At 38.1% G+C, this 25,864-nt stretch overlaps 1 pseudogene; it reads right to left on the bottom strand.

Annotated features, from left to right (window-relative positions):
* The window catches only part of LOC140921592 (uncharacterized), a 43,067-nt pseudogene that overhangs the window by 4,201 nt on the left and 13,002 nt on the right, over positions 1–25,864 (bottom strand).

Below are 25,864 nucleotides of genomic sequence, written 5' to 3'. Positions count from 1 at the left end.
TCGTATCAAGATCCTAATGAACAAATGACAACTATTGGTAAAAGCTCTTTACCTTGAAGCGGCCTTAACTTTCCTTAGGTTTTAAGCCATTTTCTAAACGCTGCAGAGGAAAATCGTTTAAATAAAAAGCAAACCACCAGCTATGTCTGAAAAGCGACGGATAAAATCAATAAATTTGCGAATCACCAAAAATAAATAAATAGTGAGAAACAGTCCCGCCTTCGACCGCCATGTTTTTATTCCTTCCCAAAACCGTTGATCTTTGGTTTTTGGCGTAATGCGCATGACCAGTACACAAATCTGCTGGCAAGACCCTTGATGACCGCTTTGCAAGTTGTAAGAACATCGTTTGGATTTCATTTAAGAGAATGTAAGGGAAATAGCTTCTCTCCCACCCCCTGGGACAGCTATTTCAGAACTACCTCGCGTGTGAATTCACTACTCATTACGAATACAGGAATGCAGAGCTGAATGTAAAAACCTAAAACTACGAACAGAGTCAACCTTCAAATAACAAATTCATTAAAGGAATATTAGGAGGTACGCTTCACCTGCCTTGACTTTACTTAGAGCAAATACTGATTGCACATAAATGCATTCTTTGCAAAATTCTTCTTCAATTGTCTTTCTTTTATTTATTTATTTATTTATTTATTTATTTATTTATTTATGGATCAACCAAACTCGTCATTTAATCCAGAATGTAGGAAATTAAAGAGCACGAGTAACTCCGTGTAATCTCGCTTCCAAACTTCTCAATTTCTGGTTCGATTGGAAACTCTCTACTTCTGAGAATCAGGGTAAAAAGAGATAATCATAATCATAATCATAATAATAATAATAATAATAATAATAATAGCGGAGCTCCCGCGCGCGCGAAGCGCGCGCGCAGCGGAGCACCATGGGTAAGAAAATTTGGTAAACTATCCATCCCAGAAAATTTGGTTATGACGTACCGTACGCCCGTCCGTACACACACTTCATGTAAGCCGATGTCAAATGTCACAATAGATCTTGCACAACTTGACTAGCCTCTTAGTTATGTAAGCCATCCGTATGAGTACGATTAGATTGACAGCTGTCAAAATCAGACATTCGCTGACAATTATCACATGACCGTCTCGCGGGCTCAGATAAAAGACCAGTCGTTTTGCCCCTATATATAAGCTGATATAATATTTCACACTTACCAATTTAACATAAAAACGAAACTACGCCGGGCAAGGCTGTCAGTTGGCTGACAGTCGTTTAAAGTTACATTGGCAGGCCAAATTAAGGTCAATTGACAGCTGTCAAAATGGGACATGTGCAGACCGCTATCAGAAAACTAATAACGAGGGCTCAGGTTCGGTCAGGTACACGATCTGGCATTTTCCACTACATGCCGAACGGAAATGTCCTACTCACACTCGTAGTCTGTTAATTCGAATATTCGCCATTCTAATGAAGGTTAATTGACAGCTGTCAAACTAGAGTATACGCTGGCCATCATCACCTGAGTAGATCGCGGGCTCATTTTTCTATCTATTGAGGTCACGTAGTGTTTAAAGTTTTGCGCTGATATTTTATTTGATCACGGGCTCAATTCGAAGCCCCATAGCTTTATAGAAAATCTATCCATCCTAGAAAATTCGGCAATCACGTGACCGTACACCGACCACCCGACCTTCCGTCCGTCCGCACCACAGGCATACCAATGTTTAATCTCACACTTTCTAGCTAGTTTGGGAGCCTGCAACCTGATATTGTACATCCATGTTTTGATTAATTGACAGCTGTCAAAACAGTATTTCTGCTGACCAGTATCGCCTGACCGTATCGCGGGCTCAGGTATCGACCCTCTGAGTTCCAGTAATATTTTGAAGGTATTCGCTGACAACTTGCTACTTTTCAAATGATCGCAGGCTCAAGTTCAATTTTTTTAAAATGCATATGAAATAAGTCTTGTTTCATGAGCCGCACTTTTAAAATGTTGATTTCGAACTGATCTTTCGAACGGACACGAAAATTCAACCGGCTTTTACATTTACATGCAGGGAAGGCAATCGCTTTTGACTTTTCTCACTGTCACGCGTTGATCACGTTCTAGGTCCAATTTTTTTTGTTCTGATTGGTCAAAATTTGACAGGTGAGTTTACGCGGAAAATTTTTGCAGCGTCTGGAAACTTGCTTACTTTGAGAGAGTTTTGTGTCATCTTTGTGATGTTTTAAACTGTCTTTTTCTACTTGGTGTACAAAATGAAATACAGCTGCTATCAAGATTGTTCTTTAATTCGTGGCTGGTTTGTTTATTGCGCTTTTTGTTGACAAATGCACCGCTTGTCAAAGTCATTGGAAATCCGATTTCGGATGGCATCGTTTTCAAAAATGAGCTTACTCACTTGCCCTTGCTTGAGGCGTAAGAAGGTTGAAAAGTCTCAAGCGATTCTGGAACACTTGATGACCTTCAGAAGTAGCATCTCGACTGGTAAGCTTGAGCCATTATTGTTTTTTATGTTTTTTTTTTTTCGGTTTCCTGAAGTCGAGCGTATGGTTTATGCGGCTTAAGTTAAAACACGAGCAATGATCTAACCTACAATAGTATCAGGTTTAAAAAGCCTTTAGACATTTTTTGACCCGCAAATTCAAAGAAAAGGTTCCGAAGATTATTTAGTTATGATTTTGGCTGTAGACAGAAAGCTCTGAGCGATTTTCTTGCCTCGAGTTCATCTTGAAAAAGAGCGAACACCGGGAAGCCGGCTTAAAACATAAATAAGCTTATGCTTGCCTGACTCATGATTTTCTGAGGCACTTTACTCTCAATACTTCTCTTCGTGAATGAAAATTATTGCCTCTGTACATGTTTCACCGAATTAAACTTATGTTATTGATTGTTAGTAGTCCCTCTCGCAATTTTCATCGCTACACCGGTTGTTTCCAGTCGAACATAAACATCGCATGTAGGAATACTCCAAACGCCGCGCGTAAATATCACTCGCTTTTAAAGATTACACATAACAAAACCATAAACAGTTTTATAAATAAAGGGAAATAAAACCTACACATAACAAATTCTCTATCATGTTGAAGGGTAAATAGTAACTCTATTAATCGCACTGCAAATTTGGTGCCTGTCAAAAGTGAGAACCCGTCCGGCTGGCCGAAAAGTGATTTTGGGAATTTTTTTTATCGTTTTCATTAAAGGCCCATAATTATTACCCTGCATATCACATGGGACCAGATTTTTCTAACAGAAAACGTTTTATAATTCAATGCTATAACTTTTTTTGCAAAGGAAGGGCGTGCTTTGATCGTCGTGGATATTGAATGAGTGCAAATTCTCTTGCAAAATTGTGAAAAACTGCAGAATTATAGGTTTGAATAGGGGAGAAAAGAACAAATTCTGTCCGAGGTCTGTGTACAGTTGACCTGAGACGTGATGAGAAAAAGTATGTTTAAAAGGCTGGTTTACACGCCACCAGATTCGTCGCCAAGATTTACTAGTAAACTAAACTTGTCGAACACAAAAAATCTGGCCTGATTTTTATTTTGGCCTCTCTTTTAGACAGAGGAATGCAACGTGTAAATTGGCTGCTACCAAGGACTATCTTGGCGCATGTGTTTCTTAAAATTATATTTCGGGGTTGTCCAATTATCCATAGTCTCTCTAACGGAGCAATGTTGGAGAGACTGGTGAACACGAATAGGTCTATTTGTTTTCCAGGCCTAACCTACTGTGATCGAACATGATTGCTATTTTTGGGTGTACAAATAAGACTATTTAATAACTCGATGTAAAATTTGTTTCACTCTTGGACTGTCAAATTATTTTTCTCTAAAATCACTCAGCCTTTGCCTCAAAAGTCAAATGAAAGTGCCCTGATCTGTAGATTAAAAGTTTTAATATTGTTTGATTTGAATTATGAATTTATTAACGGGAGCTTCGCTTTTAGCCCTGGCTAAATCTATATATTATAAATAATGAATCACCACAACAACAAAGGTTGATCTTGAAGAATTGAGATGGTATTTGAAAGCTCGGAAAAAGAAGCAAAATTAATCTTCCCCAGGAGAAGATAAGATTACAAATAACTGGAAAAAGAGAATGAAAACATTAATTGCAGCAGAACTGATTGGGCATCTCGACACTCCATCTTGGTTTACGTCGGGGAGAAGTGTTATGGTTCGTGAAAAAGATAATCCTTTAGCCTGATCTGACTACACACCAACTATATCTCTGAACTGACTTTACAAACTGATTAAGTAAGTAATACACGGCTTTTTAGAATCACACGAGGAAAAGATCGCTTGATGTAGATCGATAAAGGAGGGTGTACTGCAGGAAAAAAACACGGGTTGTGTTGACAACTTGTTGATAGAGAAAATGGTACTAGAAGATGCATACCCTCAAAAGAAGAAATATCCTGCTGTTTGGTGGGCGCGAAGAAAGCGTTTGATTCGGTATCCCACCAATGAATATTAATAAGAACACTTGAATCTTATGGGTTGCATAATAGCGTAATACACCTCATTAACATGCCATAAAGGCATGAAAAATCACACTGGAGGTAGATACGAGCGAGGATAAAGGAAAGAATGGTCAAATCAAAGTCCAGAAGAAAGAGATTTTGCAAGGCAATTCCTTTAGAGTAAAATTAGTTACTATTGGACTGAATCCTATCGCATGGTACCTAGATAGGAGGCATAGACGGGCAAAAGTTTATCTCACGCTCCCAACCGAAAAGATTGCGCATCTGTTGTCTGTAGAAGGTCTTAAATTAGTCTGAACAAGAGGTGTGGCTCCAAAAACATAAAAATCAGTGAAAATAAGACCATGCCTGCCTACGATGATGTCAACATGGCTCTCATCGGGTGACAATGACCAGTATACGTTTCTATGTTTTTTTTTTAAACACTCAACGTCTAGAAGATAAGTAAAAATCACCGAGGAAGCCGACTAAAGAAACGAATGTGGTTTATCTGGACATCCCCGTTGTTAATTCCACTCACGGTCAAAGCACCTACTCGCTACCTACCCTACAGTATTATACGTGGACTACGCAACAGATTGGCAATTAAAAAGAAAATTCGACAGGCTAACAAGCCGAAAGATCATCAACAAATCTAGCTGGAAAAATGCTCAAGATACCGTGTTGAAAAACCTTACATAAGCGTCTTTGACAAAGTGAATAACGAATGTTTCATGATAAAAGGAACTATTTGCATGCCGGGTATATACAATACAAGGACAACGTTAAAAGAGGCAAATACAAGGACACAAAGTTAGCAGTACGAGTACAGAAGTTGTGTTGATTTCGTAGCTGTGTACTCTACTGATTTAGAGCAGGAGTTAGCTAAGATTTTTGCAAGATAAGAAAGTCGTAAACATAACGATGGAAAGGTAACAGAAATAGATAGTTTCTGAAAACTTTGAAATTGAAAAGAGGTTCACGTTGCAATGACGGTCGTTAGTTATGCATGAAAGACGAAACTTTAACCATAAAAATAAAGTCTTCCGATAACAATAATAATCCGTTAAGGTAGTCGAGAAACTCTCTAAGTATAAGGACGTAGAGTTTGAAATCGCCAGAATGTCGAAAATGGAAATGGAGACGGTATCAGTTGTTATTGGGGCGCTCGGGGTCATTAAGAAGGGACAGGAAAAATACGTTAACAGAATTCCAGGAACAACCAGTGTCAGCGAGCACCAAAAGAATCTCACTTCTGGGAATAGCCCACATCCTCAGAAAGGTTTTGTCAATCAAGTAATCTCTTTTGTACCTGAGGGCCATGGTTTGGACTCTGTGCTTTAGAGTCTAAACAAGCAAGCCAAGGATTACAATACAGTCGACTCCCGATAACTAGAACCTTCAAGGGAAATCGAAAAAAGTTCGAGTTATCGGGAGTTCGAGTCATCGGGAGCTCGAAGAAAATAGCCTAGACTAAGGTAAAAAACATTTTTTACTGCACAGTGAACATTTTAATCACCTTTAATTGTAGAAAGGTCAGGTGAAAATTAAAAGATACTTCTAGATTATAAACCAGAACGTAACGTAACAAAACATAGCCTAAATGGAGCATGCGTTTTACTGTTTTGAAAAGAAAAGCTGCTTCACGTTAGCCTGTGACAATCAACATCAGCCTCCATTGGCAAACCATACTCCTACAACACGTTAATAGGACATCCAAAATTCAATGTTTCGGAAGCCAGTAGACGGCTTTTTTCCTGACTTTTTGAGGGCTCAAAACATGGTTCGAGTTATCGAGGGTAAAATTATATAGAAAATGACCTGAGGGAAACGAAAATTGGTTCGAGTTAGCGGGAGCTCGAGTTACCGAGGGTAAAATTATAGTGAAAGTATGACAGAAATCCAGGGGAAATCGATTTTGGTTCGAGTTAGCGCGAGCTTCGAGTTAGCGAGGGTTCGAGTTAGCGGGAGTCGACTGTAATTATATAATAATAATAAACTGTGCCAGGTTATTGCTGGTACACTCGAGACTCAGTAAAAGGGAATGGACCAAAATCTAAGCAAGATCCCTTATTATTATTATTATTATCATTATTATTATTATTATTATTATTATTATTATTATGATTATTATCTCTTTTATCACACTCTTTGCTGGTGTTCTTTTTGTGTATCAGTGGGGGGGAAAACCATGCACCTAGAGCGTCAGTCACTCAAGTCAATCACTCTGTTCATACACTGAGCACCTTTCTGAGGATTCGCGCAGATCCCAGCGTGCAGATCTTTTGAATCTTTGTCATAGTAGCTCTCTGATAATTTCTTGATGTTTTCTATCATACCCTTCTTCACTGTACCAAGCGCATCAACAACCAAAAGGATCACTATGGTTTTCATATGCCACATTCTCTGTATTTCTATTTCTAGGTCTTTGTACTTGCTTTTTTTTCAGTTTCCTTCAGTGCGATATTATTATTATTTTTATAATTGTTATTAGTAGTTTTTTAGATAGTCATTTTACGACAATTCTCTTTCGTACACAAGAAGAATGTACATAGGGTATATATTTTAATATTCATATTCTTGAATCTGTAAATAGTCTATTTTTTTGAATCTATGAATAAAGTTATTTTATTATTATTATTATTATTATTATTATTATTATTATTATTATTATTACAAGTGATACCAGAAAAAGTAAATCATAATTATTTTACACTATATAAAGCTTCGAGTTTAAACCTTAAAATAATTTGATCAAAAAAAATGTTTAGCTTTTTCGTCTTTCTGCGGTGCGGCATATTATACGACGAAGTCACGGTTCGGCTCTTTTTGACATAAAAATCATGTCCAGTGACATGCAAATCATGTCAAAGGGATAGTAAAATCAACCATTACAGCTGATTCTTAAGTCGCGGCACAAGCGGATTAAAAAAATGGATTTACAAAGAGAGACACGAATTACTCTTTCTAAAAAGAAAACAACAACTTAATAACAGCCTGCAAACCACTGAGCTTAGATTTATGTCATGTTGGGCCAATTAAAAACGTGGAATTTCTTATGAGTGCCGAACACTTATTTTAGCCGATGAAAGTAATCAAATACGGCAGTTGATTCAGGAGGGTCTCAATGGGGTTAACCGATAGTCGTAAAACGGCCAAAAATTTAGTCGATAGCCGTAAAAATTGAAAAATTTTAACCTTTAGCCGTAAATAGGGTAAGAAATTGTTCCCTAGATTTGTTAGGTTTAAGAAAGGTGCTAAACTCACTTATGATTGCGGTTTTATTTCCCGGCTACTTTGACCGCTACGCACGTTAGGCCAAGCGCCTAGCTTTTAGGTGTTGACCTAGACCTAGGCTCCATTTCCGCCGCCGCTCTCTCGGGGAACTAATTTTTTCCATAGCGAAAATCTGGCTTCTTGCTGGGGATTAATATTTTAGATTTTCCGGAGGTCGTGCCCTTGAAATACTAGCAACACGCAAAGATGTCACTGTTTGTAAAACACGTCGCCGATAAACAACAATTCCATGTAACAATTCCCTGTTTTTCTCTGACGCTACGGCGTCTTCCCCCCGGGTCTTCCCACGCAATCTCGGTCAAGGCATTTCGGAATAATGAGCGCGGAATAATGAGGCCTACAGACAAGACAACGGCAGACAATCGTTCTGTACAGCCCTTCGCTATCATTAAAAACACTGGACACGGGAATTGTTTTACATTGGCCGTTTTCAAATTAGAGCTAGAAATGGATTAGCCTGTGTACAGTTACCCCCTCCCCCACAGACACTCTTTCTCCCCACCTCCTTTTGAGGGGAGGGGGCGGCTGTACACAGGCTATCTGAAATGGATAATCCATCTTCAATTAAATTGTCCGTCAAAATTGACCGAGAAAGCCAGGCCGATTTTTCTGATTCAAAATTAAAACCATTCCATTTTCAAATTAAGACGTATTACCTATCAGTGACGCGAATTATCAAACGGATACCCGTCTCACCCGAATAACCCGTCTCTAGTGTGTAAACGGCCATTTCTGTTATAAATGAACGTGGCGCCCTGGCCTTGAGTTGGGCGTTTGCCTGTCTGCTTTTGCTTTATCACAAAGATTATTTTTAAATTGAGTATTGACATTTGTATCGGTAAAATAATATTAGAAGTGGAACACTTTATAAAAAGTATGATCTGTCAAATGTTAAAATTTTTCAAAAGAATGGTTTATTTCATCCCGAGATGATCCTAAGACCTTTATTTTGCTTTAAAGATACAAAAAAATACAGGTTTATTAACATTTAACTCCTTGAAACAAAATAAATTAATTTTAACTTTGTTGTTAACCGTAACTGGAAAAAATTAACGGATAGCCGTAAAAGAGCCAAAATTTTAGCCGATAACCGTAAAAGCTACCACCCCATTGAGACCCTCATTCAGACGTCCGATATGATGGTGCCAAATTTTATCTCCGTTAGTTGCAAATTTTCCCAGTCTCTAGAAGAACTTTTTATCCAATATGGATAACAGTTTCTATAATTAATGCATTATATTCGGCACATGTGAAATGCGACTTCTAAACTCAATGTTGAACCTAAGTTGTCTTTAATTTGAAACTAGAGACCTTTAGATTCGAGGACGAGAACGACTACGAGTACAACATTTTACTTGAAGTTTCTTCGCGTCTCCTCAAAATATAGACTTCCCAGAAAGCGTCATTTTACTATTTTTCACTACACAAGTTAGCATTGCTATCTTTAGTAAAGGAGGTTACGCGCTCTCCCAATCGCAAAATGATAAAGCTTTTAACGTTTGCTGAGCGGAGCAACATGGATAAGAAAATGAAGTAAACTACCCATCCGAGAAAATTTGGTAATCACGTGACCTCACACCGACCGCCCTCCCGCCCGAGAAACCGTCCGTCGGCACCAAAGGGCAACCAATGTTCAATCTCACACTTTCTAGCTAGTTTGGGAGGAAGACTGATATTACTCACATATCGCACATCAATGTTGTGATCAATTGACAGCTGTCAAAACTATATATCTGCTGACCAGTATCACCTGACCGTATCGCGGGCTTAGGTGTCGACCCATTGAGGTCGAGTATCTTTTTGAAGTTATCCGCTGACAAGTTACTTGTTTTCAAATGATCGCAGGCTCAAGTTTAATTTTTTTAATTCATATGAAATATGTCGTGTTTTATATGTGCCGCAGAATTAAAATTTTGATTTCAAACTGACCTCGGAAGCTAAAATTCAGCCAGTGTTTACAGGCAGGGAAGACATGCCAGTTGCTCTTGACTTTTCTCACCAAGGGCACTCGTTGGTCACGCTCTACCTCCAATTTTTATGCTCTGATTGGTCAAGATTTGACAGGTGAGTTCATGCGAAAAATTTATGCAGCATGCATCTTGAAACTTGTTTACTTTGACAGCTGAAGCTGACAGAGTGTCAACTTGTTATGTTTTTAACTGTCTTTTTCCACTGAGTGTACAAAATATACGTCGCTTGTCAAAGTCGGAAATCCGATTTCGGAATGGCATCGTTTTCGTTTTTCACCTTGCCTGATGCGTAAGAGGGTCGAAAAGTCTGAAGCGATTCTGGCCTTATTTGATAGTTTTCAATGTATCTCAAATGGTAAGCTTGAGTAATTATTGTATTTGATATTCGTTTTTTATATCTAATTTAATGAAGTGGAGCGTAGTTTATGCGGCTATTTAGTTTATGCGCGTTTGTAAGATTTGAGACAATGATCTGACCGAGTATCAGGTTTCATTATAAGCTTATAGAACTTTAAAAAGCCTTTAGACATTTTCTCACCGCAAGTAGAAAGAAAACGTTCCAACGAAAATTAGTTATAATTCTGGCTGTAAAAGAAAGCTTTGAGTGATTTTCTTGCCTCGAGTCCGGGAAGCCGGCTTAAAACATAAACAAGGATTTTCAGAAACACTTCAATACTTGTCTTCCTGAATGAAAATTGTTGTCTCTGTATATGTTTCACCAATTTATTTTATTTTTATTGATTGCTATTAGTCTCTTTTGAAATTTTAATCGCTGTGCCGTTTGTTTTCAGTCGCTCATGAACATCGCTTGCAGGAGTAGTCAAAACGCCGCGCGTTTCAAACATTTTTGAAGATTACACATCGTTATAAAATTATTAAATTAAAAAATAATAATAAATTCTTTATTATGTTGAAGCGTATAACTCTGTTAATCTTAATTTAAACAGTCGACTTTGGCGCTTGTCAAAAGAGAGAACCGGCTAGCCGTATAGGTGATTTTGGACATTTCGAAATTGTGAAATACTGCATTCTGTACGAGGTCTGTATGATAAAAATAGCGCCTCATGGTACTGTTTCACCTCAGATGTGATGTATAAAAAGTATAAAAGGTTGGTTTACACGTCCCCAGACTTGTTGGCCAGATTTTGTAAAGTAAACTTGTCGAACGCCAAAAATTCGGCCTGATTTGTTTTCCAAGAATTTGTTTTCCAGGCCTAATCTACTGTGATCAAGAGCCATTGGCTATGCTATTTTTTGGGTGTGTGTATAAGGCTATCAACTCGATGTAACATTAAGCTCACTCTTAGCTTGGACTGTTTGCAAATTATTTTTCGCTAAAATCACTTAGCATTCAACTCAAAAGTCACATGAATGTGCTCTAAAGTTAACTGATTTGTGGAAGACAAGTTTATTGATTGATTTAAATTATATATTCGAGTTAATAGGAGCCTCGCTTTTAGCCCTGGCTAAATCTATATATAATCTTGTTTTCGCCACCACGACATTCGAGCGAAAAATCGTAGTACAATGACGACGGCTACCACGTTTTCCCGCCAAATCGACGCTAGCTCACGTGCGCGCACTACTTAGTATTGAGAAAATCTCGTACTCGTAGTCGCACTCGTGTTAGAATCTAAAGGTCTCTACTGTCGAATTTAGTTGACTCAGACGTCCCATCTCAAAGCAGTCACCTCTCGAATAAAATTAAGCACATGTGAGAATCGACGATTGAGCTGTGGGTAATGATAACAGTGTTTAGTATTACTAAAAATACCGGTAGATACGCCATGATAAATACCGCACATTTTATAGCGGAGCTCCACGCGCGCGCGAAGCGCGCGCGTGGACGGAGCACCATAGCTAAGGAAATGTGGTAATCTACCCATCCGAGAAAATTTGGTAATCACGTGACCGTACGACCGTCCGTCCGCACCACAGGGAAACCAATGTTTACTCTCACACTTTCGAGCTAGTTTGGCAGCGCAATAGAAAACTAATTGCACATCAATGTTGTGATCAAATGACAGCTGTCAAAACAGGATATCCGCTGACCAGTATCACCTGACCATCGAGGTCGAGTACTTTTTTGAAGTTATCCGCTGACAAATTACCAGTTTCAAATGATCGCAGGCTCAAGTGTATTTTTTCCAATGATTCATATGAAACATGTTGTGTTTATGTCACTATGGCCCTGCACTGCCAAGATTTTGATTTCAAACTGACCTCGGACGCGAAAATTCAGCCACTTTTTTAAAAATAAAGGCGGGGAAGACCTTTTCTTACCATGGTCACGCGTTGGTCACGCTCTGAGTCCAATTTTTGTACTCTGATTGGTCAAAATTTGACAGGTGAGTTCATGCGGAAAATATATGCAGCATCTTGAAAGTTGTTTATTTTGACAGCAAAAGCTTACAGAGTTTTGTGTCAACTTGTGATGTTTTTAACTGTCTTTTTCCACCGGATGTACAAAATGAAATACAGCTGCTATCAAGAGTCTTCTGTTATCCATGGCTGGTTTGTTTATTGGGTTTTTGGTTGAGAAATGCGTCGCTTGTCAAAATCGGGTGATCTGATTTCGGATGGCATCGTTTTCGTCTTTCACTTTGCTCAATGCGTAAGAGGGTTTAAAAGTCTCAAGCAACTATGGCCTTCCTTGATATCTTTCAGGAACTGAATCTCGAATGGTAAGCCTGAGTAATTATTGTATTTAATGTTTGTTTTTGTTATATCTAATTTCATGAAGTCGAGCACAGTTTATGCGGCAAGTTTTTGCACGTTTGTTGAGATTTGAGTCAATGATCTGATCTAGTATCAGGTTTGATATAAGCTTACAGAACTTGAAAAAGGCCTTCAGATATATTTTCTCACGGCAAATAGAAAAAAAAAACGTTCCGAAGAATATTTAGTTATAAATTTGGCTGTAGAAAGAAAACTTTGAGTGATTTTTTTGTTTCGAGGAGTTCATCTTTGAAAAAAAAACAAACAGCGGGAGGCCGGCTGAAAGTAAAACAAAATAAACTTAAGCTTAAGCTTTAAGCTTAAAGACTCAGGATTTTTAGAGACACTTTAATACTTGTCTTCGTGAATGAAAATTGTTGTCTCTGTAAATGTTTTACCGAATTATATTTCTTTTATTGATTGTTAGTAGTCTCTCTTGCAATTTTAATCGCTTGTCCTTGGTGTTTGTTTTCATCGTTCATGAACATCGCAGGAGTACTTAGAAATGTCGCGCGTATCATAAACGCTTTATAAGATTACACATCGTTATAACTGGAACCTGATAATAAATTCGTTATTATGTTGAAGCGTATCTCCATTAAAGTTTATTCAAACACTCGATCACACTGACAGTTCGCACTAAAAATGAGAACCGGCTGGCCGTATGGGTGATTTTAGAAATTTTTTGAACGGTTTCGCTAAAAGCCCACGATTGATCGTCCTGAATATTGAAAAATTGTGAAATGCCGTATTCCGTCCGAGGTCTGTTTGATAGAAAGTATTGTTTCACCTCAGATGTGATGTATAAAAAGTATAAAAAGCTGGTTTACACACCCTCAGATTTGTTGGCAAGAATTTGTAAAGTAAACCTGTCGAACGCAAAAAAATGCGGCCTGATTTGTTTTCCAAGAAATTTGTTTTCGAGGCCTAAAGTACTTTGATCAAGAGCCATTATGGCTCTTGAATGTGACAGAAGATGTTTGCTATTTTTTGGGTGTACATATATTTAGGCTATCAACTCGATGTAAGATGTTTCACTCCAAAATAACTTATCCTTTCCCTCAAAAGTCACATGAATGTGCCCTTAAGTTAACTGATTTGTGGATTACAAGTTTATTGTTTGATTTAAAATACAAATTTATTAATGGGAGCTTCGCTTTTAGCCCTGGCTAAATCTATATATTATTGCTGTAAACATTGCTTTCAATTTACACATTATGTTACTAGCTATATGCAACATACAGGTAAAAAAGAAAGTAAAAAAGAGATTTGAAAAAACCAAAAAAAATAAGAAGTACGAGAAATTTGCTCGAAGAGGATTCGAACCCGGACCCTCAGAATCAGTTAGAGCTAAGGGTTAACGCCTCGACTACCTCGGTAAATGCTGTCAATTCAAATTTAAAACAGGTGTATATTCCTTCTCTATGTTGATTGGAAGTTTTCAAGGATGACTTTCGGAATTTTTTCAATTTCCGTGTAGAATTAAATCTTTAACTGAACAAAGCTAGACGTAAAGTTCACAATAAACTCATCAACCCTCTTTCAGGCTTGGTCTATGCAGGGGAACGTTTAAGAAAATTGTGAACTATCGATCGCGCTACTACCAACTCTCCCTCGTACGGTGTCTTTTCATCGGTCGGGGAAAACATTAACACAACATTGTTCATCATTATTTCCATTGTTTTGGTTAGGGTAGCAAACCATTTGGCTTTTAGGTTTAGAAGATTAAAAATTATCAGGAAGAACATTACTTTCCTGCAAATTTCCTCTGCCGCGTGACGAAAAGTCAACTCTCTACAGCCCTCAGCCTAGTCTCCCGAATTTTTCGCTCATGTTCATTGCCCCCTTAAATTTTAAATGCCGGAGGTAAACTGGTTATTTTTGAATGCTGCACACAACACAAACCTCAAATATCAGTATTTTATTTTAACCCGGTAATGAAATCTTGTCACAGCAACAAAAAAACCCTTATTCAGCAATAGCCACGTGATTGATGACTCCATCACCCTACATGTGACAAGAGAAGGTATTTTATGGCAAATGTTATCTTGTTGTGGTCTGGCATTCTTCCACGTATGAAATTGTCAAAGTTATAAAGCTTTCAAAAAAATTGCGTCAAAGGATTCTGGGACAACTTGCACACACTTCAGTGTTTTAAATTAAGTCAAGACAAAAATTTTCTCGGTTTCTGATAAAAAAAAAATATGGTTAAAAGAATAATCCCTCTTATCCCTAAATGGCACCTTTTGCATTTTCAGCTCAATGTCCGCGTGCTTAATGTCACGTTGAGCTCTCTAATATTGTTTGCAGATTATTTTCCCATAAAATCAACAAAACTTAACATTATTATTTTTCCCTAAAATCACTGAGCCCCTCCCTAAAAATTCATATGGTTCACGCCATTTCCGAGGAGACTAGAGAAGGGTAGAGTTGGTTTCACTTCAAAGAACAGTCTTGCTGGGATCAGCGATAATCCTCCGAGGAGTCCTTGAAGTCTAAGGTTGCTGATTGCCACCCGATTAATGGATTAAAATTTCTGAATAATAATAATAATAATAATAATAACCATTATTGTCTATAATTACTTTCCCTCCAAAAACTTTTGTTATGCTCAGAATTTAGTACTTACTCCATGATAGGCTGGTATATCCTCCAAATATGTACGTTCCACCGACTCTTATTATTGTAACAGTTGGTCCTTTGTTGTCACATCGACTGTGAAAAGCACTTGCAGCCCAGCCGTCAACAGACGCACGCCAACATCGCTTCCATTGTGAAGACTTGCTCTGAGCAACTGGTTTGAGCCACGTGCTTAAGTATTTTAAGTAGTTAACATCACTTCCCACAATAGAGGAATGTTTTAGTCCCTCTAAAAAGTAAAAGAATCCAGGCAGCAAAGTTTTTACCTCACTTGAGAATTTTTCTCTTCCCTTACAAAGTTAGTTGGTCCCATAATTTAGCTAAAGTTAGATGGAATTCCATAACATTTTCTGGAACTTATCCCTGATCAATCCAGTTTGATATCTGCACATTATATTGGACAACATTGTAAAATTCAACTCGAATATAAAGAATACGCATCTTTCCAGACTCGTACGATTTGCATGCACAAACACTTAAAAGTGACAATTTTTTAAAATAATATCCTTCAGTTGCATCTTCTATCTCTTTTTACGTTACCAGTTAGAACGTCGCGAATAAAATATGAGCCATCCCTTTTTTTCAAATTTGCTGATCTAATCGGCTAAAATTAATTGTCAAAAACAATTAAACTAGAAAACTGTAATATAAACAAACAATAAAACTGTTTTATAAATATCATACTTGCATAGTTGAGCTCGCACTCAAAGCCGTCTCCAAAGTAGCCTTGGTCGCAAGTGCAGGTGAACGAACCACGATAATTTTTACAGCTGGCGACCTGATGGCAGTAATACTTGTCCCTACTGCATTCATTCAGATCTGTGCAAAATTGAAGAGGGCTATTAATTGAGAAACTTACAACAATACAAATGATATTCAAGAAAACGACGACAGGAGCCACATATTCAATGAAAGTTTGTAATGTTTAAAACACGTGGGTAAAGGTGGCTCGACCCAGTATTTGTGTAGGCATACCTTCCACCTTTGGACCTCTTATACGTAAACAGCTTGGTCTTTACTGTAAATACTGAACTTTATAATGATAGAATTTTTTCGCGATCGGAATGAAAATCACGTGACAATACGTCACAATGGTCTTAAATCGTAATCGAATTACTGCCCTTATTCGCGAAGTATCTGATACATCTTGAAATATAGTCTGAAATGTCATTGCCTTGTCCTGTAACGTCACCTAGTAATTTATGCATTTGTGCATAAATTTCAATTTCTTAACAAGTTGGCAGCCGTAAGTCACGGAACCGTGGACAGCAGCATGCATGTGGTCGATATGAAGTGTTCTATGTTTTGAGTGTCGTGAGGCTTGACGATAAATCCTCCAGGAAAAAAAACGGGGGGTGGGGTCGTGAAACCCGACTCATAAGCTCGTGATAGTGTGAAACGTGACCTTGGACTTGGAGTTAGCTTGAACTACACAGGTTCCTTTTTCATTCTCTCGCTTAGGTTATACAGTATACGGAGTATTTTAAACTCCGACTGAGCAAATCTTACTTTTGCCGCTCTGAGTCTAACATTTAAGGCCTATACACTCGAGGGGTTTTGCTCCCGGAGCATGCTCCAGGCTCATTTTGCGCGTGTCAGTACACACAAGGAAGCGTTTTCAAGTTTGCTCAATTTGCCCCGGGAGCTTGCTCCAAAACATTTAACCTGTTGAGTATCGTGGAGCATTTTGCGGGGTGGAAATTCTGCTCCCGGGGATGAAGTATACCCATTAAATCGTTGGTACACACGGAGGAGATTTGCTCCCGGAGTGTGCGCCTGGAGCACGCTCCGATAGCAAATTTCGGCCTTTAGGAGTCATAGAACTGGTCTGTTTCATGCATATTGAGTAATCATTTCCTGTGGTCTGGAGCGCGATGTCCTACACTTCCTCCGTTGGCAATTACTTTTGTTTTAGCTTGATAGTCTATGAAACGGCTTGGAAACTAAAATTTCGAGGACGTTTTTGGACTTTTCACATTTAGGGCATGAATTTTTCGTCATTTCAGGCCATGGAACCTAAAAATGAGCCTGGTTAGCTGTAAAAAGGGGCAATACGGAGGCAATACGTCCTAGCCGGCATGACCACATGCTGTTTACGGAAAATTCCCTCATCCATGTCAGGAAATTCTGTATATTAAAGCCTCCCCTAGGGCATGACTCAGCAATTGAGGGCATTTCTGCTACGTTTTCAATGTTGGTTAGCATGCAAGGATTTTTCCCATGCCTATCGTCAATGATTTGCTCACTGGTAATAGAGGGGGTGGCCCCAGAGTGGTTTTGCATTGAAATTGGCATGCAACAGAATTTCGCATGCCCTGTAAGCATAATTTTAGGTTCCGTGACCTTCTCACCCAGGCCGCGAGAAGCCTAGGTTTTAGTAATAAGTAATTCATACCCAGCAAAATCTCGGGCATGCCGGGCATGCCAAATTTTCTGGCATGCCCGGCATGCCAAATTCTCTGGCATGCCGGTCGTGCCATAATCTGGGTCATGCCGGGCATGCCAAAATCGGTCTCTGGCATGCTCTCAACGCACAGGTTATAATTCCTTGAATCTACAGATATTTTAAGCCTGGCTTAAAAAAAAAAAAAAAACTAAACAGATCACAGTGCTTATCTTTTGATGTACGGTTACACATGACGTCATCATAGATTTGGTTGTCCCAGCGAAGTTTAAATAACAAAAGCTCTAATTTTCACAAGAAAGTAAAACCCTGAGGGATTCTGCCGTAGTAATAAAACAGCGTCATCGTGGAGATGCCCTGTTGGGGGATTGTAAAAACTCCTCACCCCTTTTAATGAGTCTTTAATAGGATTCCCAGTTCACATTGCGAATAAAATGGAATTGACTGAAATCAGTAAAAAGAGAGACAGAGACTATTTTCATTGTATAATAAAATGTATCTATGTTCCATGAAAGCTTTTAAAAATACAAGGCTATAGAATATCTTTAAAAGTTCATTACAAACTGAGCTAAGCCCCAAAATCACCATTCATTATTCAGTAAATTATGATGTTTGACAATGCAATGTGCTTGAATATAACGTTGCAATTACAAATCTCTCTAACGCAATTTTCCCTACGTTAGAAAAGCTGTTTTTATCTTGTTTCACATTTTGATAAAGAGTCTGAGTTCCTCTTTCTTGTTTTGTAGGCTTGCCAGGGATTAATGTTTTTGTGTCATTACCAGTGTCTGTGTTCTTTGTTTTTAACTCAAAGTAAGTCAGTAATAACTGACAGTTTCAAAGAATTGTTCTCTAGAAAAGTAATTATCTCCTCGTCATGTATGGAAGTTACCTGTAACAAAAAAGAAATGGAATGTTAACACATGCAAGGGCAATATGAAAAAATGAAATAGAACATGTAGAGCTCAGCTTTTCTTAATATATTTTCATACTGGCTTGTTGAGTCTGTTAAAGGTCGCAACTAATTGTCTGAGGCTAATTTCACAAGAGTGTGCAATTGAGATAAATGCATGGTAAATAAAGTGAAAGAAACGTGGTTTCACATTAGCCAATTTACATTGCGTTGTTCGAAAATGTTTACACGCTCTTCTACTGCGAAATAAACCTTTGCATTTGGATTTGCAAGTCAAGATTATACCGAGTTTGACTGACACTTAATTGAACAACAGTTTCATTTTTAAGCAGGTAAGGTGTAGACCCATATAAAGCCGGAATATGTAAAGAAAACTCAGCGAAAACTTTTTCGCATCTTTTTGTGGCGATATTCTCTCACAGCCCGTGAACTGATTAGGGGTTGCGAAGAAAAAATAAATTAGGACCAAAGGTTAAAGCCTGTCCGTTACATCATTTCGTATGTTACCTAGAGTTCTAATAAATAGGTCATAAAATAGGATTTAACGAGAGCGAATTTGTTTCTCAATCGGCGTATAAAAAAGTAAAGCTATCAAATGAGAAGTTTATAGAGTATCAAAATTATTGAATTAAAAGCTCATATAATGAGGAAAATTCCTATACGAAAACAATGCTAGTGACGTTAAATTGATCAGATAAAATTCTTAGAAAATATGTCGAATAAAAGCCTCAATGTTTGCTTTTGTTTTTGCGTAACGGTAAATTTTTCGGCCCACAAAGCAAAGTTGAAAAAGCGACTAAATCTTAGTTTTTTACATTGAACATGTTTATTAGCTTAGTTTTCGTCCGTTTTAAAAGCTTTATAACCCAATCATAATTCTCGGGTTAAAATAGTACAAAATCATTTCAAAAACCATGTTCATTTAAAGTAGAGCCGGCAAACGTGAACATTTTGTAATTCAAAAGTCGGACCCATCCAGGTTGTTTAAGCTTAGAATTATTTGCATTTTAGCGTCCTATAAATTTACCAGAATCGCCTCTCAGAGGCTTACTGTAGCAAAGCATTTTGTATTACACTCGTAAACAAGCAATGTAAGCCTTAAGCCTTTGCTTGGATGAGATGTCCAAAAGAAAAATTAGTTTTGTGGACCTAAACGCATATTCACAGACTGCTTATATTGAGTTGTTTACAACTTTGCATTGACACCTGCAGCATGTTCATTTTTTTAAAGCGAAATCCAAATCTGATTTTGGCATTTGATTTACGGATATTTTATTTTGTCTCCAAAAGTGATTGTAATATCTGTTTGATTGTCTTTCAAACAACAATCAAACTATGCAGCAAAAATAAGTAACTTTGCTAGTACAGTGACAAAATATGACCGTAGGTGCCAAAAATAATTATACTTGAGCTATAAAATTAGGTGATTTTTTTACGCTTTGGTTTCTATCTTTTTGAAGTTTTCTCTAGTCTTCTTAGCAGCAGAAGAAGATTACAAGACAAACAAACAGAAGCAATCCGAAGTGAACGAGTTGACAACCACTTATGCCGGAGTTCTTAGGCATGCTCAACAGCAAGATAAACTGAATGCCAAAAGGCTAATTCACGGGATTTGTTCGATATTAAGGCTTTTTCTTTACCAAATTAATACTAAATTTGTACTTACAGTCTCTCGCAGAATCCATCTCTTGTCCAGCATTCACCAACATCTCAACCATGCACCGCAGAAAAAAAAAGACAAACAAGTGCGAAGAGACATGACGACATCGTGACGCCACAACTGCCACGCTACAACAAACTAGATTCATCGTCATCCGAAAACAGTAAAAACACTTCTGCGGAAATTCGGCCGATTTCGTGCGTGCTCGGGGTATCTTCGGATGACGCAGATGACGTTGCTCAAAGGACTATCGTCAGCAAGGAATAAAACAGTTTGCGAGATTCGCATAGCCGACAAGAAGCGCACTGAAAAACTAAGCAAAATCTCTCTGAGAAGGCCGTCCAAATTCACCAAATCAGAACGTCTTTGCAGTATTAACGTCGTACTCTCGTACTGACTTGAACGACCTGGTAAGCTTAACTTTCACCAGTCTTTTAATGCTGTTGACCGGGAAACATTCCGACGCGATAAAACTTAAGCATGGATAAGTTTATACTGAGAAGATTTGTTTTTGTTTAAGACGCTTTTCCGCGATCAAATTTAAATCTGGACCCAGAAATGTCAGTATCGGTTTGAAATAAAAGGATTAATATTTGATTGCAAGTTAAGTATTCTATTTTATGCATGAATAATATTGTTTTGTTGTGCTTTTTATTTATAAATCCAGGCTTCTGTCTTCACTTTTGCCAGTCGATCCCGTGACACACATTGTGACAAACGTGACTTTTTTTGTTATAATCTGCATTTATTGCCAGGCATGAGACCTGTAACTTTAAGCTCCCTAAGATATATTTGGCGATTATTTGTGATTCTCAAGATATGATGCTGAAGCGAACATCAAAATCAGTCTCGCTGGGCATGCCAATTTCTTGCCTGGCATGCCGGGCATGCCAAACCAACTGGCTTCACCATCGGCATGCCCGGCATGCCAAACCAGAGGAGCAAAAACTGGGAATGAATTATCAACCCGGCGAGAGATCTGGGACCTAAGTTTAGCTGGGTCAATTTTGGGCTGCGAGGGCATGAACCCATTTTTTCCATGCCTATGAGATGTTATTTCCAAGTACCAATGTTCCCTTGAATTTTGTCATGCCTAAATATATAAAAATTTCCCTCTCTCATTAATCCTCAGACTGGATGCGATTTTTACGCTCGCTAGGCATGTTCAACTGAAAATCATGCCGATACCATTATTCAAAACAAAATGCTATCAAATTTTAGTTTCCAAGCCGTTTATGAGACTGTACTGGTGGTGAATTTTTTTTAACAACTGCCTAAAGCGAGACGGCAGTTTCGAAATTAAAAGGTTCCTCGATAGTTGCTACTGTAATATACATGAAAGTGTTCACTCTAAGGTCATGTTTCACACAGCAATTATTGCTGTCGTTTAGCCTGTCAGCACTATTTCAAACCGGATGTATTCCTTAGCGCATTCAGCCAATAATAAAATGTTTTCTATTGATATTTCGGAAAGGTAATAGCCAATCAGGAAATACCTACCATATTCGCAAAAGTAGGTGACGCACCGGACGGCATTATAACGCTCGGAATTCAGACGTTTCCCTTCCCCGTGCCCCTCACGGGTTAGGGGGCCGGGAGACGTATGACATTTCAGACTAATTGAAATATTAAACAATTATTGAATTCGGCCTTATTTCGTTTCATCTGGAGAATTATGGAGATCGCGGACGGTGTAATCCGCACTGTACTTGCTATTTTTTTAGCCAATAGTTCAACTAATTTTTGCTGCTCTTTAAGCTTGTGCTACTAATAAAAATTGTTCAAAAGCGAACTGCTTTAGTGTTTACCGATAGTTGATCACGTAATCAACCCATGCAAAGGGCGTATTTGCTCGATCGATAGCGGACTAATCAGACTGTGCGAAACACCAAGATCACTGTCTGTGTTGATACACTAAAAAAATAATCCTAAATAGCATTCTATTATTTCAGTAACTTAACACCGTATGCGTATTTCCCCTTCTGAAGCTGAATCGAAATCTCCTCAGTTTGAAACTCAGCTTTTAGTAGATCTGAAGGTCCCAGCAAATGAATAATTCCGTGCATTCAACTGGACGATTAATCTTTACTGAATATTTATTATTTTTCTGAAGATTTTTTGAAATAATTTTAATTAAATATGCTTTTAACCTCATCAAAGGTTTTTTGCTTGAGAAAAGTCCGATCCCTTGCTAATCCTCTTCCCACATCCCAAATAATATATAGATTTAGCCAGGGCTAAAAGCGAAGCTCTCGTTAATAAATTCATAATTTAAATCAAACAATAAACTTGTAATCCACAGATTAGGGCTCATTAATGTGACTTTTGAGGCAACGGCTGAGTGAAAAATAATATGACAGTCCGAGAGTGAAACAAATTTTTCATAGAGTTAATAGTCTTATTTGTACACCCAAAGATAGCAATCATGTTTTATCACAGTAGACTAGGCCTCGAAAACAAATAGACCTATTCGTGAATTGTATTTGCATTATAATGTGGAAACTCCTAAAGCAAAACGTTTTACTCCCAAGGGGTTTGAATTGGGTACAACCAGAAACTCATAAGGGGTTGAAAGGTGTAACTCTTAGATGTTTGCTTTGTCCGATGCTCGTGATTATTCATTTTTTCGAAAGTACCATATTTGGAACGAGAAGAAGAGATAACTGACAGTCAAACTTCGTAAAAGACGTGACGTAATTTTACTTCAGGTTCCCGCGCCCGCTTAAAAAAATGGCCGACAAACGGGAGAAAAACTCCCTAAAGCCGAGAAAGCTTTCAAAGGTTGAAACCAGGAATCGTACCGAAACACTGAGCAGGATATTATTGCCTTACAACCCGGGCCAAACGTAACATTATGAAAGCCATCGATGTCCTCGCAACTACTTGAAGTTGTCACTTCAAAACACAATGACGCGTTGACCCTCTGCACAGTAAACTTATGCTGCAAATAGGCTTTTAAAATTCTTATATTAAAAGTCTAGAATAAACAGTAAAAAATATTTTCAATAAAATTCATTAGCTGCGTATCGAAAAGTGTCCAAAACCTGAGCCTGACATCTTCGCAAAAAGGTGATGGGTGTAATGAATCTGAGAATTAAATTCAGCTTGGATGTTGTAGTCACGATCGTGTTTTGAGCTAATTTTATGAATGAACAAACTCAAAACAATAGACAGAGAAGCTGTTTCTTGAAAATTTTGATTCAAAGTCCAAAAAGTTAGTCCTTTAAAGCAATTCGGAAAACACTATCTGGATCATGGATCCGTTCACGCAGGCGAAAGCGGCTGAGCACATGGCAAAATTCAACACAAAATCCATCTCAAATCGGGCTCATTTTGTAATTTTTCTCTTAAGCGCCGAAGAGAAAAATTTATAAAGCGTCTATGAAAATTTAAAAATACATAAATTCCCTTTCAAAAACGCAATTTTCTTGGCCATAGAGTGCAAATGTACCTGAAAAACTTCACTGCCTTGGTTGCATTTCAAAACAGACCATGCGCTCCGTCGAGAAGAAAACAAGGTTGAATTCCTCGAAGGACGATTTCTTGATGAAGAGCTTCCCTTCCTCCACAAAAAGAAAGCTGAACTTTCTCTTTCCATTTTTTGTCTTTTAACGGTGTATTTTTAACCTTGAAATGCAGAACTCTTGTCTTAAGACATCTGCATGGTGATCGCGCGGCAGCCATTTGTTGAAAATTGATATCGGTCACTAAGGTTTCCAAATATGGTAAAAGTGAATATTCACGAGCATTGAACGCGAGTTACACGTTTCAACCCTTATGAGTGTCTGGTACAACACTGAGTTAACCGAATTGGTCTATTCCCAAAGAAAATAACCCAGTAGCCCATTACCTTAATTTTTTAAGTTTAATTCACAGTCTCTCCAACAACTCCGTTTGAGAAACTATAAATAATTGGACAGCTCCGAAATATAATTTTACGAAACACACGATAGTCCTCGGTGGCAGCCAATTTACGCATTCCATTCCTCTGTCTTAAAGGGAGGCCATGATAAAAAATCAGCCCGGATTTTTTGTGTTCGACAAGTTTACTTTACAAGTAAGACCCAAGTGAATCTTGACGACAAATCTCGCGGCGTGTAAACCAGCCTTTTAAACATACTTTTTTTTTTATCACGTCTGAGGTAAACAGTACTATGAGGCGCTTTTTTTTATCATTCAGACCACGGACAGAATTTGTTCTTTTTTTGCCCTATTTAAACCTGTAATTCTGCAGTTTTCACAATTTTGCAAGACAAACAGTGCACTCATTCAATATATAGAGCGATCGAAGCACACGCCTCCTTTGCAAGACAATTTATAGAATTGACCACATTATAAAAAAAATAACGTTTTCATGAAGAGAATTCCATAATGCCGGGACTTTTCAGTTAGAGAAATCTGGTCCTATGTGATATGCAGGGTAATAATTATGGGCTTTTGGTGAAAACGATTAAAAAAATTCCCAAAATCACCTTTTCGGTCAGCCGAACGGGTTCTCACTTTTGACAAGCACCAAATTTGCATCACTTTTGACAAGCACCAAATTTGCAGTGCGATTAATAGAGTAACCATTTACGCCTCAACATGATAGAGAATTTGTTATGTTTAGGTTTTATTTCCCTTTATCTATAAAATTGTTTATGGTTTGTTATGTGTAATCTTTAAAAGGGAGTGATATTTACGCGCGTCGTTTTGAGTATTCCTGCATGCGATGTTTATGTACGACTGAAAACAACCGGTGCAGCGATAAAAACTGCGGGAGGGACTACTAACAACACAGGTAGCCCAAGCTCAAAATATGAGCATCGGCGAGCATCGGCATTGTTTCGTAACATTCAAAATATAAGGATTTGTATGGGGAAAAAAAACCTATCGTTTCTGTAACCTACGAAAATGAAAGGATTTCAATAAAAAAAAACAGCTTACCTTACTTAAAATGTGTGTTACATCCCTCCTGTGTGGTCCACGGGTCGATTTATGGCCGTTTTATGGGTTTTTATGTAAGCGGTTTTCTCTCTATATAAAGGTTTACCTTTAAACCTCATACTATTGTAGGTTATAAACTACTCGTGTATTAAAACTTAAGCCGCATAAACTACTATCGACCTCAGGAAACCGAAAAAAAAACATCAAAGACACTAATTGCTCAAGCATACCAGTCAAGATGCTGCTCCTGAAGGTCATCAAATCAGGCCAGAATCGCTTGAGACTGTTCAATCCTCTTTGTATGCCTCAAGCAAGGGCAAATGAGTAAGCTTATTTTTGAAAACGATGCCATCCGAAATCGGATTTCCAATAACTTTGACAAGCGGTGCATTTCTCAACCAAAAGCGCAATAAACAAACCAGCCATGAATTACACAGAACAATCTTGTTAGCAGCTCTGTTTCACCAAGTAGAAAAAGACAGTTTAAAACATCACAAGATGACGCAAAACCCTGTCAGCTTCAGCTATCAATAAGAAAGTTTTCAGACGCTGCATAAATTTTCCGCATAAACTCACCTGTCAAATTTTGACCAATCAGAGCATGAAAATTGGACGTAGAGCGTGATAAACGCGTGACTATTGTGAGAAAAGCCGGTTGAATTTTCGCGTCCGAGATCAGTTTGAAATCAAAATTTTAAAAGTGCGGCTCATGAAAACGACTTATTGCATATGCATTTCAAAAAAATTGAACTTGAGCCTGCGATCATTTGAAAAGTAGCAACTTGTCAGCGGATAACTTCATAAAAAACACTTGAACCCAGGGGGTCGAAACCTGAGCCCGCAATACGGTCAGGCGATACTGGTCAGCAGATACACTATTTTGACAGC

The sequence above is a fragment of the Porites lutea genome, chromosome 1, assembly GCF_958299795.1.
Source record: "Porites lutea chromosome 1, jaPorLute2.1, whole genome shotgun sequence".
Classification (NCBI taxonomy): Eukaryota; Metazoa; Cnidaria; class Anthozoa; order Scleractinia; family Poritidae; genus Porites; species Porites lutea.
This window is presented reverse-complemented; position numbering and strand designations above follow the sequence as displayed.